The sequence below is a fragment of the Hoplias malabaricus genome, chromosome 15 (assembly GCF_029633855.1).
Source record: "Hoplias malabaricus isolate fHopMal1 chromosome 15, fHopMal1.hap1, whole genome shotgun sequence".
Lineage (NCBI taxonomy): Eukaryota > Metazoa > Chordata > Actinopteri > Characiformes > Erythrinidae > Hoplias > Hoplias malabaricus.
Window position 1 is genome coordinate 8,782,664 of NC_089814.1, and position 17,423 is coordinate 8,800,086.

At 44.1% G+C, this 17,423-nt stretch overlaps 1 protein-coding gene across 6 annotated transcripts in view; it reads left to right on the forward strand.

The window, feature by feature from the left end:
• The window catches only part of sema4d (sema domain, immunoglobulin domain (Ig), transmembrane domain (TM) and short cytoplasmic domain, (semaphorin) 4D), an 87,302-nt gene that overhangs the window by 42,549 nt on the left and 27,330 nt on the right, over window positions 1-17,423 (forward strand). For 3 of the 6 annotated variants that reach the window (XM_066645690.1, XM_066645691.1, XM_066645693.1), the window contains exon 3: window positions 1,652-1,722. The exons of the other annotated variants lie outside the window; for them this stretch is intronic. The gene's annotated coding sequence lies outside the window, so the exon portion shown is untranslated. The remainder of the gene's footprint in view (window positions 1-1,651; window positions 1,723-17,423) is intronic. 6 annotated transcript variants of the gene reach the window in all.

A 17,423-nucleotide genomic window follows, 5' to 3' on the forward strand; every position in this document is an offset into this window, starting at 1 on the left:
CCTTTCAGCTGTTTCTGATAAGTCCTTCACAGCTGCCCTTAGTTTCCAGCCCCTGATGCCCCTCTGACAAGCAAGTGGCGCACTTGATATTTGCAAATGTCCTCGCCCCTCTTCAGCATTTACAGAGTCCTACTGAGAACTGTCCCATACCCAGCTGGTCCGACCAGGCCTCTTCCACAACTGCATTCACTCTTGTCTGGTTTGGTCTGCATCCTCAGACCTTTCATGTCTATCTGAACCAAAACAGCAGGAGCGAACGTATTCTTGGACCACGGTCTGGACCAACAGGACCAAGATCTAGTCTGACCACAAGAGATGGTCTCGGTCTGGATCAAACTGAACCAAGGTTGGGTTTGTTTGCATTGTGCAGGCACTAGCAGTGCCGTAATATTATCAGTACAGTGGCAATGGAATTAGCCACACTTCGATATCAGACGCACGGCCCTCTGTGTCAGGTTTAGGGAGATGTAGCCCACGTAGGTGCTGAAGGCACACTGTAGTGTGATGTACAAGGATGGTCCTCCAGTAAATTCAGCTCTGAAGGTGCTACCAGTGATCAGTCTCTGAAACCCAGCGCAGACGGGAGCAGCCAGTGGCTCGCCTTCATTTAGACACACGCTCAGTTAATGCATACAGACGGAGACCCTCTGCTAACAGCTGCGTTTGCCTTTCACTTGGCCACGCTGGAGGGTGTTTGAGAAAAGCTCTGTTGTTGATGACCTGAGACTAAACGGACAGGAAAAGAAACGTCTGGATCCTAAGGGGAAAAGCCCACGTCTGTTTCAGGCTCCTTCAGATTTCAAGAGCTTTTAAATAGTTAATGTTCATGTTAATGACCACAGACGCAGCAGACGGAGATTAGGACACATGCTGGAACATTCCTTCAGAGCATCCTTCATCAACATCTACTGTTATAACCCATCACATCTTTAAATAGTCCACAGTGATTAACTCTGGTTTGTCCTCTCTCTCTCTCTCTCTCTCTCTCTCTCTCTCTCTCTCTGTCTGTCTCTGTCTCTCTCTCTGTGTCTCTCTCTCTCTGTGTGTGTCTCTCTCTGTCTGTCTCTCTCTCTCTCTCTCTCTCTCTCTCTCTCTCTCTGTCTGTCTCTGTCTCTCTCTCTGTGTCTCTCTCTCTGTGTGTCTCTCTCTGTCTGTCTCTGTCTCTCTCTCTCTCTCTCTGTGTCTCGGTCTCTCTCTCTGTGTCTGTCTCTCTCTCTCTCTCTCTCTGTGTCTGTCTCTCTCTCTCTCTGTGTGTCTCGGTCTGTCTCTCTGTGTCTGTCTCTCTCTCTGTGTCTGTCTCTCTCTCTCTCTGTCTGTGTCTGTCTCTCTCTCTGTCTGTCTGTCTCTGTCTGTGTCTCTCTCTCTCTCTCTATCTGTCTCTGTCTGTGTCTCTCTCTCTCTCTGTCTGTGTCTCTCTCTCTCTGTCTCTGTCTGTCTCTCTCTCTCTCTGTCTGTGTCTCTGTCTGTCTCTCTCTCTCTCTCTCTGTCTCTGTCTGTCTCTCTCTCTCTCTCTGTGTCTGTGTGTCTGTTCTCTCTCTCTCTCTCTCTCTCTCTGGGCTCGCTCTCTCTCTCTCTCTGTGTGTGTGTCTCTCTCTCTCTCGCTGTCTCTCTCTCTCTATCTGTGTGTGTGTCTCTCTCTCTCTCTTTCTAGCTGGAGGATTTTATAGTTCTCTCTGAAGGAAGGATCCTGTTGTGTAGTCGAGCATCGTGGGAGAGTTACAGGTCAGAAAGTTCTCTTTTTCTCCCTTCTGTTTGTCTGCTGTTCCCCTCTGTTATTCTTTGTCTCCATTTATTAGTAATTCCTTTTTTGTTCAGCACAGGAATCTATCCTTTTTATTATTTATTTATTTATTTATTATTCTCCTTGTGAAACTGTTCAGTATTAATTTTCCTTAATAACTTTCTTCCTCGTGTTTGTTTTGGAGTCGTACGTTGTGTGTGAACCTGCTTTCTCGTGTTTTGATGGGGTTTCTTGGTTTGTTTTTCTTGCTCAGAGGAGATGTCTTTTTGCTTTGCTTGGAGACAGCAGCGGTCCGTGTCCTCAGTTGACCGCGCCTCTGCTGCTGAAAGGACTTCGCTGTCACTAAACAATCTGATAAATGACGTCTCTCTCTCACCTTCCCCATGGGGAGTTATCTTTGAGACTAATCTAATCTTCCACTGTCTTGTGTTTAACTGTGAATGTTAATAAATGATCCGTTGTAATTCAGGCCAATGTTAATGTATTGCGTTCTCCTGAATGTGTTTTTATTCGGTCTGTAAGCCGTACACTATGACAGTCCCTCGTGAGGGGTTAGATATCAGTTATTCTTGCCTCTGGTTTGAGAATATAATAGTAGCCGTATTGATTTTGCAGATCCCGGTACTGTTTGTCATTGTATTGATCCAAATCTGATCTCAGTGTTGTACTGAAATGCTGCCAGTGCAGCCAGTGTACTCTTGTGACAGTAATTAAAATGTGTGTGTGAGGGTGGATGAGGTGAATGGACTGCACGTGTGTGACAGTGAGGGCATGAATATGAGAGTAAGGGAGAGTGTGAATGTGTGATACAGGGCTGTCCCGAACTTCAGGTCCGATGCACAGGCTCTCTAACTCTCAGCCAGTGTTTTCTTGCGGTATGAAGTTGAAAAAATGGGAGGCTGAATAGAGGCGGAGCGGGGGAGGCTGAATAGAGGCGGAGCGGGGGAGGCTGAATAGAGGCGGAGCGGGGGAGGCTGAATAGAGGCGGAGCGGGGGTGGCTGAATAGAGGCGGAGCGGGGGAGGCTGAATAGAGGCGGAGCGGAGCGGGGAGGCTGAATAGAGGCGGAGCGGAGCGGGGAGGCTGAATAGAGGCGGAGCGGGGGGAGGCTGAATAGAGGCGGAGCGGAGCGGGGAGGCTGAATAGAGGCGGAGCGGAGCGGGGGAGGCTGAATAGAGGCGGAGCGGGGGAGGCTGAATAGAGGCGGAGCGGAGCGGAGCGGGGAGGCTGAATAGAGGCGGAGCGGGGAGGCTGAATAGAGGCGGAGCGGGGGAGGCTGAATAGAGGCGGAGCGGGGGAGGCTGAATAGAGGCGGAGCGGGGGAGGCTGAATAGAGGCGGAGCGGGGAGGCTGAATAGAGGCGGAGCGGGGGAGGCTGAATAGAGGCGGAGGCGGGGAGGCTGAATAGAGGCGGAGCGGAGCGGGGAGGCTGAATATAGGCGGAGCGGGGGAGGCTGAATAGAGGCGGAGCGGAGTGGGGAGGCTGAATAGAGGCGGAGCGGGGGAGGCTGAATAGAGGCGGAGCGGGGAGGCTGAATAGAGGCGGAGCGGAGCGGGGAGGCTGAATAGAGGCGGAGCGGAGTGGGGAGGCTGAATAGAGGCGGAGCGGAGCGGGGAGGCTGAATAGAGGCGGAGCGGAGTGGGGAGGCTGAATAGAGGCGGAGCGGAGTGGGGAGGCTGAATAGAGGCGGAGCGGGGGAGAATACTTGCCGTGTTAAGATTTTAGCAAATTAACAATAAAACTGAGTTATGGATCAGAACTTGACTCGCTACAGTTAACCTCAGGAACCGTAAATGTTACATTCTGCAGTTCACCTTTTCTTCGAGAGCCTACACTTAACCAATGAATGAAAATCTGAACAGAGGATTATTAGGGTCCAGAAAAAGTGAGAGAGTGGTATGTGAGTTTAAAGGAGCAACAGACAGTGAGAAGCGTGTGTGTGTGTGTTCCTGCCAGCTTCTAGACCAAGCAGGCTGGAAGTGCCAGAGGTTGCTGAGAGTTCTTCAGGAGGTTTTTTGTGTGAACTGAACCCTAAATCTCTGTGTGAAATGGACGCTGTGGTGCGGTGGTGAATGGACGCAGAGGGGGCACTGTCTCTGACGAAGAGCCCAAGGAAAGGAGCTGATCTACTGCAGGAAAAACCGCTGTGTTTACAGCATCTCTTTAACTCGGCCTGGAGAGAGGCGGCTGTTTTATAGACTCAGGAGTGTATACAGCAGGAAATAATATGTCCCTGCTTTGTTTTCTCTTTTAATTAGCATTCCAAGCAATCACAAGGGGGTCAGAAATACAGGGAGCCCCCGAGCCCCGTGTCATTAGTCACATGGTTTGAGTGATGTCAGGTGCACGCTCTTTACAGAGAACACCCTTCCTCACAAATGAATAGAACTTGTGCAGTAAAATGTCAGAAAAACATCCTGCGATTTCTTTACCATGCTGCAGTTGTGTATAAGAGACTTTTTCTTGGTTAAGAAGTTAAATAAAGTAAAATAAAATATCCAGTTAGCGCTGTTTGACCGGGGGTGTCTAAATGTTTGTTTACTAGTGTAACTAAGCACATCCATGTGTGTTTATGGAACGTCTCGTTGTGAAACCTCTGTTTAAGTAGTTTGAGTTTGTCCCGCTTTACGCTTTAGCCTCTGCCTTCTGGAAATCTATCCTTCATTCTCCCCTTTTCCACAACGGAACACAGTTCTCTGTCCTGCTTTGGTCAAAACACCACAAGGATCAAACCCCACAGCAGTGTTCTCCCCCCCGTCTAAACAGCCCAGTTCCTTTAAACGATAACGAGCCGCTCGCTGTTCACCCCGACCCCGAGCGCACAACAGTGAGGAGCAGAAGCGCTGGTTTTTAGCCGTTTTCACTCGTTCTTGTTTTCTCCGTTTTTTCTCAGTGCTCTTATTTTCTTTAACATTAACATGTTCTCTCACATAAGCACAGGTCCAATGCTCTGATTGGACAGACTCAGAAGAGGGGGCGGGACAGAACAGCTAACTGACACAGATAACTGACTGTGTGGTCTTGTTTCACAGTGTGTGGGTTGGTGGGCTCTTGAACAAGTGATTTATTTATTTATTTATTTTTCCCCTCAATAATATATCCACTAATCTCAAAACTTTAGTCAGTAAGTCACGATTCAATGATACGAGTCCCGATCTGTTCAGACGTACTGGATATGGCCGAGGACCGGGCTTTGCACCAGCCACTCAGAGTTCTTCACATCATTTTTATGGACCTCACATTGTGCCCCCAGTGTTTCCCCAAAGCTGGGAGCACACTGTTCTCTAGAAGCTGACTGTTCTGTAGCTTTAAGTCTTAATTTCACTGGAACCATGAGGCCCAAATTATGAAAAACAATTCCCAGATCCGTGTTCCGTGTTTAAAACTTGACACTGTGCATGTCAGCAGGTGGAATTCTCCTGCATCCACCAGCCCTCGAATCATCCAGAGGGAGCACTGTGTCATTCATGTAGAATTATTAAAGACCTTATCTGATATTGATCAAATATGTGAAGAATATTTCCGTCTTTTACGTTAGGTGTGTGGTGTAAGAAACCCTGGCTGTCCGAATCCGTTTTTCACTGTGGAAACCCTCAGCCATGGTGCTGACTGCTCATTTCCCTCAAAACACCACAAAACAAACATGCTAACAATGCTAACCACTGGATTTTCACCTCAGAGGCTGTAGATGTACAGTTAAAATAGTGCTGGGTGATATAAGCGCAAATCAATATCACGATTAATTTAACATTTTACCACGATTGCGATTAATGAACAATTATTTTGTTTTTGTATATTTTTACCCTCAGTTCAGTGACGAGGCTTGTGCTGTAAATATACTCCAGTGTTAAATATGGGATATTTTTTCTAATGTCGCTAATGGAGCTTGTTCCTCTCATTATTTCTCAGTGTTTACATTTGACTTCTTTTTTTTTTCTTCAGTGTTGTATTAATTATAGTCAAACGCAGCACGTCCAAGCCACAAATGCAATGTTTTTCTTTGGTACGAGCTGCTGGAGTCTCTCAGTCGGCCTCTGCGTTTAGGACGCTTCCATGTGGCAGATAGGGGGCAGAATCACGTGACTACAGCTTGGTAGCGTGGTTTTAAAGGGACAGTACATGGACACACAGTGGGGACACAACAGAATAAAAATAACTGATATAGACAAGATTATGTCGATTAGAAGTTCTGAATGTTGATTTCGATTAATTAGATTAGACTTAAATGATCAATAACTAAAGTCATATCTGAAAACAGTCGTATCTCCAGAATGCAAATGCAGTGACGAGCAAAACATCAGAAGTACATAGGTTTAAAAGTCTGTGGTAAACACAGCGACATAAAAACCACACAATATTCTTTAAGGCATTTATGTTCTGTCTGAAATCTGCGTATGTTTGTAATTCTGCCTCGACTCGACGCCTCTTTTCCAAAACACTGATGATAGTCCTGATGATAGAAGGCAGTCCTCTTCGAAAACGGGGAGTAAGACCTTCTTAATAATGCTTTATTAATACACCCAGAAGTGTGTGAACCGTGGACGTGACGTTAGCTTAGACGCAGTTGTGAGTTAAAGCCAGGTCCTGGGTTAGAGATCCGTGGTTTCAGAGGAACACAGCACTGAGCAGAAGCCTTACACTAGCAGAACACTGGATTAATGAAGGGTTGTATGTTACAGTAATACAAGACCATAATGAATTCTCAGGGTACTGTGTGTGTGTGTGTGTGTGTGTGTGTGTGTGTTAGAGAAAGAGAGAGAGAATTACAGCAATGCCAGGCCCCTCTAAGAGGAAGGAAACTCTAGGAAACAGATTGACTTAAATACCAGCTCCTGCTGGGCTTCACTCTCATTTATGTCCTGAGAGAAACTGGAAACTAAAGCTGTCCAAGTTGCACACACACACACACACTTTCACACAGACAGTTAGGGATCATGATAACTAACACTCGCTAAAAGTAATCTGGCCCTCCAAGGTTAAACCCGATCTGTCTCTAGTGTTCTCTCTCTCTCTCTCTCTCACACACACACACACACACACACACACACACACACCGCACCTGCGGTAGGACATCATAACTCAGGCCTGTGATTTTTGCCTCTGATCTTTACTGGCTCCCAGAATAGTGCTATAGAGGGCATGAGCTACACCCCTCTCTCACTCTCACCCTCTCTCGCTCGCTCTCTCTCTCTCAAACACACACAGGTACTTAGGAAATATATCCTATATATTAAAAATGAACTGATTTAAAAATTGGACGGATGATTTACAACCAAATTTATATCAGTCCGATGCAAAAGATTTCTAGATCATTGTAAATCGACACAAATGATTCTCTTTGCAGTGAGCAGAGTGTTGAACCCCCCCCCCCCCCCCCATACACTGAACACAAATTAAAAAATAAATAACAATAAATATTATATTTGTTGTGTTCTTCACTTTTTCTTTTCTACTTTTTACTGTCCATCATTCTCTTTTCTCATGTATTTACTTCTGTTTTCTCCTGTATTCCTCTTTTCCTGGCCTCTCCTCTCTGCTCAGTGCTCAGTCTGCTTCTGTTTTATTCATTTCCGAGGGTCTTAGTGTGTGTGTGTGTGTGTGTGTGTGTGTGAGAGAGAGAAAGAGAGAGAGACAGAGAGTTTATAAGGAAGCGGTGGTGTTTTTACTGGCTCGTGAAGCCAGTCATTTTCCTGTGGTTAGGAGCTTGCTGGGGTTTGTGGGGGAGGTGTTATCACTCAGGAGGTTTTACCTGAGGAGTGAGTGTAGACCAGAGACATATATTCACACGTTCAGAGTATGTCCATTGTCCAGTTCAGCTGCATTACTGACCCACCATCCAACTCTGCTCCTGTAATCTCCATCTCCATAGAAAAGCACAGACCAATAGAATGGGATCTTCTGGAGGTTTCTGTAAACAGTGACTGTGGACTAAAAGGGTTTTAAACCCAGAGCCTTGTCTCATGAATGTGGTACATTTAGGATGAGTTGGAGTGGTGTTTGTGATCCAGAACTAGTCCTCCAACATCAGAACCTGACCTCACCGATTGGCTGAATACAGTCCCATCCTCACAGCAATGTTCCAACGTGTTGTGTAAAGCCATCACCAAAGAGTAGAAGTAGTGAAAGGTGCGGACACATTGACACTAGTGCTGGGCGATTTGAGCGCACATCAATATCACGATTAATTTGACATTTTATCACGATTACGATTAATGAACAATTATTTTGTTTTTATAATTTTGACCCTGTGTTCTCCCCGTGTCTGCGTGGGTTTCCTCCGACAGTCCACAAACACACGTTGGTAGGTGGACTGGTGACTCAAAAGTGTCCGTAGGTGTGAGTGTGTGAGTGTCTGTAGGTGTGAGTCTGTGTTGCCCTGTGAAGGACTGGCGCCCCCTCCAGGGTGTATTCCCGCCTTGCGCCCAATGATTCCAGGTAGGCTCTGGACCCACCGCGACCCTGAACTGGATAAGGGTTACAGATAAAGAATGAATGAATGAATTTTGACCCTCATTGTTCAGTGACTCCAGTAAGCTCCAGTGTTAAAGCTGGGATATTTATTTCTAATGACACTGGGAGCTTGTTCCTCTCTAGTTTTTTGAGCACTGTTTATATTTGGTGTGTGATTGTGCTTTGGCTGAAACTGTTTTTTCAGTGTTTACGTTTGACTATTTTTTTTTTTTTGTTCGGTGTCTTCTTAATTAAAGTCAAAGCAAAACATGTCCCAGCCACAGACGCTGTGTTTCATTGGTACGAGCCGCTCGATTCACTCGGTCAGCCTCAGCATTTAGGTTCTCCTTCATGTTGCTTCCATGTGGCAGAATCACTTGTCTACAGCGTGGTAGTGTGGTGTTAAAGGGACAGTACATGAACACACCCTGGGGACATAACAGAATTTAAAAAATGTTTAAATATTTATATAATCGATATAGATTATATAAATTATTAGAAGATCTGAATGTCAGTTTGGATTAATTGCTTAAATGATAACCATGTTTTCAGTAGAAATGTTGGATGTAAACAGTTTCTCTCTCTCTCTCTCTCTCTCTTTCTCTCTCTCTCTCTCTCTCTCTCTCTCTATATATATATATATATATATATATATATATATATATATATATATATATATTATTATTATTATTTTATTTATTAATTTTTTTTTTTTGATACAGATTACGTATTTCCTCAAACACACTGTTCCACCTTTAAGACAGTGCTTCTGAATGTAAAAAAACCAGAGAACAGCATTTTCTTTAAGCAAAAGAACATTGAACTCTTGTGTATTTCATGCATTTTTCATTAAAAAAAAGTCAGATTTCTAATGTTTTTCTTTTGTTTTTCAATTGAAGAGATTTTGGTGATAACAAAGAAAAACCAGAGGACAATTGCAGTAAAGCAGCACACACACACGCACACCTGGGAATGAATAAAACATTAAGTGTTATTATCCCACAGACGCAGCCAATACACAGGCAACAAACGAACACATGGCAAACGATGCTCACACAGCGAGTGTTAGAGAGAGCCTGAGGACATATGAAACTACAGGGTGCGCTACACATCACTTCACTTCCACTTGTTGTGGACTCCTCGCAGAATCCTCGCAGAGGACGGCTAGAGAAGCTTTCACTGTAACACACCGTACTCTCTTTTCCCTGTTTGTGTTGTTTATCTGATGGGTTCGTTCAAATTTTCCACTTCCTTCATACAGACTCAGTTTGCTCCTAGTTTCACACTAAACTTGATTTATAGCTAAATAATAATAAAAATAATATATAGTAATATTTTAAAATAACATCAGATTACCTTAAACACTGGTGTCTCTCTGTGATGCAGCGTTTAGCTGCTAACGAGCAATGAACAGTGAAACTGAAAGGGGTGGGGGACCCCTGATGTGAAATAATTTATTTCTTGTGCTTAATGGTGGTGTATTAACAAAAGGAGGAAATCTGAGGCCGTAAAGGTCTGACTATTTTGAGTATGTTTTCGGAAAATGTGGAGGAGTGTGTGGTGTTGGTGGACGTGAATCCTCAGAGACACCTGTTCTCTTTCCCCATTAACAGGGAGTGTATGTGCATTGCACAGAATACCATCCACAGTCCTGCGCTCCACTGACAGCAGTAGCCTTCAGCATTTGGCCCTGGCTTGTGTCTCGAGTTTCTCATTGTCTACGTGTTCTCTGCCTCCTCGCCTCCACTGCTCTCATTGCTGCAGCGTCGCTCAGACACACACCTGTTCTCTGAAGAGCCATGTGTCTGTCGTGGAGAATTCTCTTTAGGATGTAGGCGGAAGTTGTGTCTAAATTGTCTCCTAACGAGGCCGTGTGGGTGACTGAGGACGACTAGGGGTGAAAGAGTAATTGTTTTTATCACAGTTGTGACTTGAAAGTGTGCAGTATACAAAACGCGAGGACTGGGTTTTGTTGTTAAACTCTTCATCAAGGTGTTTCAGGGAGTCTCAGTGTTCTCTCTAGTGATTCTCCTTTACGTATGAAACCGACGTTAGCAGTGAGGGTTACTCTTTATAGGAAAGATTGTAAAGACAGTGATCGCTTTTGTAAACCTGATGCATTAAGGTGTTAAGAGTGAATTAAAGGTCATTTTAAACATGGTCACTGAAATTTCTCTTTTTTTCTTCCTCCCACCAGTCCTTCGTGGGTCACACACCACGTTGGGTGAAAGACAGACACGGTCAGAGATGTGAATGACAGGGCGGACCAGCCATCATTCCAGAGAATTCCCCACTCCTCCAGAAATAAACACACCCCCATAGAGGCTTCTTTTCCCCCTCCTTGTGCTGCTTTACAGACGGAGACAGGATCGCTTGCGCACGCTTTAGTTGACTTTGAAAGGTTTGACCTCCAAACCAGAATAGAGCTTCAGCAGCAGATGTTAAAAGTAGACCACAATTTTTTAACCCGGCCGTTTTTTAATGGAGAGATGGAGAGGCTGCAAGGCCAGTAATTACATTTTACAGAGTTGTAAGAGAACAGAAGAGTGTGTGGGTGTGTTTCATGTTGGAAACACTAGAAACCCAGAGAGAAATTATTAATTTTTTTTTTTTTCACCCTTCAAATTGTACCCGATTTTGTCCTCGATTATAAGTCGTCCCCAGTCTCACACAGCAGCACCGGTCTGAGGAGGGTCGGGTGGAGACAAAGGCACACCAGACACTTGAGGTCAGTCCAGCACTTTTTCGTCTTTTCCAATCAGTCGCAACTGCAATGATACTGAACAATTTAATGCTCTATAAGTGAATGCAAACTGCCCAGATCTGTCATAAGTCATTTACAGCGCTGGACCCGCATTTTTTTTGAGAGCACTTAGAAGAGGTTAGACACAGTGTGCATGGAGAAATAAGAGTAAAAACGGAGAGAGAACCAAGCGAAAACGGCTTCTGCTCCTCGCTCCTCACTGCTGTGCGCTCAGGGTCGGGGTGAACAGCGAGCGGCTCATTATCATTTAAAGGAACAGAGCGTTCTAATCAGGGGGAGAATGTTGCTGTGGGGCTTGTGGGGTTTTGACCAAAGCAGGTCCCAGACGTTTCATTAAAAAACAGAACTGTGTTCCACTGTGGAAACCTTATGCAAGTGGATTGGGTTTAATCTAATCTTCTAACAATATGAAAAATATTTGTGAAAGCAAATTGCATAAATAAAGTTGGTACAGTGTGAGTGTAAAGTGGATGTGGGAGATTATGAATGACCCTGTGTTCTAGCATTGCATTTCAAACGTATGAGAGATCCCCAGGAGAGTCTCCCTCAAACTAGTATACCTCTGCAGACTCTGTTTGTTTACACTCCACCCCCCCCCCCCCCTCTCCCCTGATCATTTCTTGCTCCTCCTCCTCCTCCTCTCGTGAGCACTCTTAGGGGAATGTGGTGTTTTGGACTCTAAATATAGGCCTTTTACTGTAGCTGACCCCACGTTTGCCTTTAGTGTGGTCAGTGCAGCCTTGGCCCAGCTTAGAGCCCTGTCTCAGTGCTGTAATTATATGTGAAGGTATCTATTTTGTGTACTTTGCAAAGAGCTGAGGTTGCCAAGTCCTCTTGGATTCCCCCTCTGATTTTTTTACAAGCTCTGCAGCAGTACACACTGCTGTTTGCCTCATTTGAGGGCTGTAAACTACATCATATTTTATATATATATATATATATATATATATATATATATGCAGAGCACAGTGGATCAAACTTGACCCCAATCCTCAAGCTGAAAATCTGATTTGAGTCGTTAGTTTGGTCACGTTTTTCCAGGTTTCTTATTAACTTAAAAATAAACTTATTTTCCATCAGGTTAAGAATTTGGGGCACAGTAAGAACAATCTGTAATCTCTCTGGGAATCTTTTCAGTAAAAAACAGTTCTTGTATTATTCTCCAAACCCAACTCTACACAATTCAGAGCAGTAGGTAATAAAACAGGGAGACGTATAATTGTGTAAAGTCACATATTTAATGCTTAAACATCTGTGAGCTACTTTGGTCAAAACGCCATTAAGATCAAGCCCCACAGCAGTGTTCTCCCCCTGTGTAAACAGCCCTTTTCAGAACGCCCGCTTTCAGCGCCTGTTCCTTTAAATGATAATGAGCCGCTCGCTGTTCACCCCGAGCGCACAGCAGTGAGGAGCGAGGAGCAGAAGCTCTGATTTTGCTCAGTTCTCTTTCTTCTCTGTTCTTGTGTTCTCAGTTTTTACTCAGTGTTCTTTATTTCTCCTTGTTTGTTTTGCTGTGTTTAATCTTGTCTTTGCACTCTCACAAACGCTTGTCCAGCACTGTGATTGGACAGACACAGACAAAGGGGCAGGGTAATTCTAAAGTGTCTGCAGTCACATTTTCTGACATAGGTATGCTAGTATTTAGATTTGGTTTCTTGATCAGAGGTTTAAAAACTGCTAGTGTAAATGCTTTGGGTACATGGCCCAGGCAAAGGGATGCGTTTACTATAGTTCTAACTGTGGGAATGGATTAAAAGCTTTATATTAAATATAAAAGAGTCTTTATATTTCAATTACGTTATATACGTTTTATATCAACCAAATCAGATGACAGCCAGGTTGGATTTAATACTGTGGGTTGAGTTTGTTGTCTAATATTTTCAATTTTATTATTAAAAAAGTCCATAAAAACTTCACTGGTGAGAGTTGCGGTATTTGTGGTTCCGTTTTGGAAAACACACTAAACAGCACCCTACTGCTACGATTATATTTATTATTGTAAATCAGCTTTAGTGAGTACATTTCTATACTCTATAAAACTGTCCTTCCAGGCAGAGTGGAACACTTCCATTTTGGTTGATTGCCATTTCTGCTCTGGTTTCCGTGATGTTTATTTTAAGGTACGAGTTTTATCATTGTATCATGGGGCAAGCTTTTTCTGTCTCATACTTTTTCTTTTAAGTGGCATCACATTTTCTACAGTAGCTCGACAGGTATTTTCAAAGTAGTCAGTTAGTACATCTAGCTCCTTTGGGCCTGATGGACTGGGAATTGGGGTTCATAGTTCTGCGAGGTTTTGTATAAATTGTAGGGCGGTAGATGGTTATATTATACACTTTGTAGAATAGCGAGGGGACGTGCATATATAGCTCATATGACGAAGCTCATATGAAATTAGGTAATGGTCAGAGATTGCTGAGGTTTGCAGTTAGATACTAAGCTTGTCTATGTTGGTCTGTATATGTTACAAATTAAAAATGCATTCTTTTTTTGTGACTGGATTTGTAATAATGGTGGAAAGAACCTCGAAAGAAGTGAAGGTGTCACGTTGTTTATGACTGACATCTAGAGCATTTTGGTAAATTACACATACTCCACCTCCTTTGCATGATAAGCTTGGGCTATGTACATAATTATAGCTTACAGCGGTGGCTTAATTTGGTGCTGAATATTCATTTGGTCTAACCCACGTTTCTGTGAGACAGAAAACATCAAATTTATGATCACTTATACTTAAATTTATGATGACTGCATTTGAGTTTAGTGATCTTATATTGATCTAAACCCAAACTTTATATCTGAGGTGTTGCTGCTATCATCTGAATATGATTTAATATTGATCAAGTTGTGGAAAAGGGCTGATTTGGGTTTTTCTACCTTTACATTTCATTCGGGGCAAAGAGGTGACGCCTCAAGGCAGTTCGCAGACGGTCTGTTTAGCCTGTCTGTTTGCGGCCTGGTCCCGGCTCTGAGTTGTCAGCAGTGGTTTACACTACTCTGCTGACTAACTAAAAGACTATGCACTATGCTGCAATAAAGTAAGGCAGCACCCTCCCGCGTGGGGTGGATACCATCCCTACCTATAAGACCAGGCTTCCCCTTCGGAACACCACTTGGACATCCAGCAGTTTAACGGCGAAAGTCTACTGTATGCTTCTGTGCCGCACCGCATTGGGATGGGACCAGAGCAAATTACAGCATCAGACATCGTCTGGGCCAGTTTAATCATCTCTTATATTGCCCCTATCCTAATATTGTATTAACCTCAGACATCTCCTATTAGCGAACAGTCTAAGGTTGCCACTGGCTCCCTGTCACTGCAGGCACCCCTAAAGGAGTAGGTAATGTCACATGTCGAACGTGAAGTGGAAAAGGGGGTTAAAATAAACATGCCACACTTTGGTAAATAATCCTGTGGAGATTATCTATAGAATACATCTATTGATGGTTAGTAAGTGGTAAGAACAGAAATAACAGAAGAAAGAGAAATAATAGAAAAATCAGGGCAAGCAAAACAGCTTTTTCCAAACAAACTCAACCAACAGGTACAGGAACGGCTACACATTAATGTGCACTGGAGATGTGACTTATTTATGTCCCACAACTTTTCTGGAACACTTTGAAACTTGTATTTACCAAAAGGTTATTTATTAAGCACGTGTTTGTGGTTTAACTAGAGCGTCACATGCTCTCTCAGATGTTTTATGGTTTAGGCTTGTATTAAATGAAGCTCTCTGTGTAGATCATTGATTGTGCTTCTTAGAGGAACACTGGAAAGTGATTTGAAACCCTGGTGTTGGGCTTGGCCTGGGGTTTGGAGCTCAGAGATAATGGCTGTGCCCTGCTGAATGTCTGATGACTAACAGGTGCTCAGCAGTGAAAGCTGTGTGTCATTCCTGTGGTCTCTTTGTACAACCTCCAGTTTTTTCAGCTGTCTCTGAGTAATACTCACGCTCTGGGTTAAATGTAATGCCCATACTCATCATTAAGATTAGCTGTGGTATATTTTCTAGCAGGGTTTCTTTCTTGTTTTGCACTTTTTTTTGCATTTCTCTCAGTGTTAAAGCACTCACAGACCCTCCAGAGTGATGTCATGAGCAGTGTGTCAGATCCAGTGCCAGACCGTAGTCTTTGGGTTATTATTTATAGTGCAGCAGACGTCTGTCACCCGCTTGTTTCCTCTGTTTCTCAGAATTTTGCTGCAGACAGCTACCTGACACCACAGCCCTTCACTGGACTAAACCTTATGGACAGAACTGTGTAAACCATAATGCAGTAATATCACTGACTATACATAATCATTTCCACTGTATTAAGGTGGATGTTTTCAGTTGCTAACACACATCTTTGTACAATCTCGATAGTAAAGCATTGACCAATAGATAGGAAGGCACTGGAGCAGCTGCACATAAGCGTTAAGTCACCAAACCTAAGGCCAAGCATCTGCAAGACCCCCAGCGCTGTCCTGTGGAGCAGAGCCTTAGTCGGAGTGCCAGAACTAATCATACAACAGCTTGACCTCACAAACCGTCACTGTCCAATTAAAAATGTTGAGTTTACCACATCATTTGAACACAGCAGCTGTTCTTCACGCTGTGTGAATATTTAATGACGAATCGATCAACAGAAATGCTCTAAAATTACATTCACTTCCGTTGACGGTTAAGGCATTTTCCTTCTGTAAAACTACTACTTGGGACGATGCATGTTTTTAATTGGACAACAACGAAATGCTCTTATCCTGGAATACAATCACATGCTCACAGCAGTGTTCACAAATTCTCTATTTACACCCTATAAGAGGTTAAAATGGGCCATGGTTTGAGCATCCTTCGCAGGAGTATAGTTAGTGCTGCATAGTGTTTTCTGACTGAGGCAGCCCACAGAAAACTGAGTTGGGTGTTCTTGTTTCACAGTGTGTGAGCTGGTGGGCTCCAGATACTTAAATGAACTCAACCAAGTATTTCTTCATGGGTGCGCTTTTAAGTTGAGATGCTCTCTTCCTGCTCCTATAAAGTTTTATTTTACATTTTATTGGTAAATGAAGGACAGACAAGTAGGTGGGCAGTATTCAGTTCTTATATTTTGGCTTATTCAAGGTATGATCCCACTTTCTCCACAGTGTGTCCAAGGTGCCCCCCTTGCCCCCCTGGTTCTCGTATTTTTCCTCTTCCTGGTGTGATCATTTCATTCTGTTCTGGTCAGAAGGTCAGGGGCATCCCCCCTGGGGCCACGACTGGGCTGGCAATGAGCAAAACAAGTTTATTGATTAGTTCTCATACATACACCAGCACATACACCACCTCCCCCTATTCACACTCCAGTCAGAGAGAGAGAGAGGAGGGAGGGACAGAGAGAAATGAAGAGAGGTGGCTGGCCAGTCTCTGGGGGTGGGGTGTGGTGGTGGGGGGGACGGATGAGTCCAAACATGAATCAAAACAACAGGGATCTGCTGTGACACAGGAAGAGGATGAGTGCTTTAAAACACCACACACACAGAGGCAGACAGGCTCTTGAGAGAGTGTGGGGATCGTGGGAGATTTCAATGAGCCCAGTGGGAAAGCAGATTCTGGCATAAAGGCATTTTGGTTTGGGGCGGAGTGGCACCATATTGATGCCCAGTCAGTGTGCCATCTGAGCGGGTGCCAGGGGTCTTGAGGGGGTAAAGCTGGGGGAAAGGGGATTGTGTGTGTGTGTGTGTGTGAGAGAGAGAGAGAGTTTGGCAGGAGCTGAATATTTGGAGTGGGCACACGGCTGCCCAGTGGGCTCCGAGCCAGGGTCTGTGACCCATTTGCATTTCCGAGCTTTAAAGTGCAGCGTGGATCAAACAGGTGCTGAACACATTGAGGGCTTAAAGACCAGGAGGCACTTGGGTAAAGCCGCTTAAGTGAGTTTTGGCCGTACATTTCTGTTTCCTTATGTGAGCTCTGTAACATGTTAATGTTTAGTCGGAATGATAATCCATAACTGAGAGCTGACTGGGCTTAAAGGAACACTAGGTAAGATCTGGTATTTTTGCTCCCAGGCTCCCTCTAGAGTTGAGGAGTGTAGATTAATTTTACAGCCCTGTCTTGAAAAGAGGGAATTGGGGTTGGTGTTCTACCCTCCTCCAGAAGGTACATAGTGCATTTTCTGCAGCGCTGAGCTCGGAGTAGCAATGAGAGGGTCTGTTCTCCATATTACAGTTCAGTGAAGTATCGCAATGTTTTTGAAGCTGTAATTTTAAGGTAGAAATGCAACCTACTGTTGCTTTAAATCTACAACATACATTGTTTCAAGTTCTATATCCCCCTCTTAATCAGTGTGTTCAGATATTTGAAGGTGCCCTCGCCAGTTACAGTGCGTATAATAACCAGAGTAAGCCTAAGATGGTCACCATGTCCAATGACCAATGCCAAGTGTTGGCCAGAGAAGTGTAAATCCCTGCTGTGGAGCGGTGGAGCTTCGTTCTCTGGAGTGATGGAACTA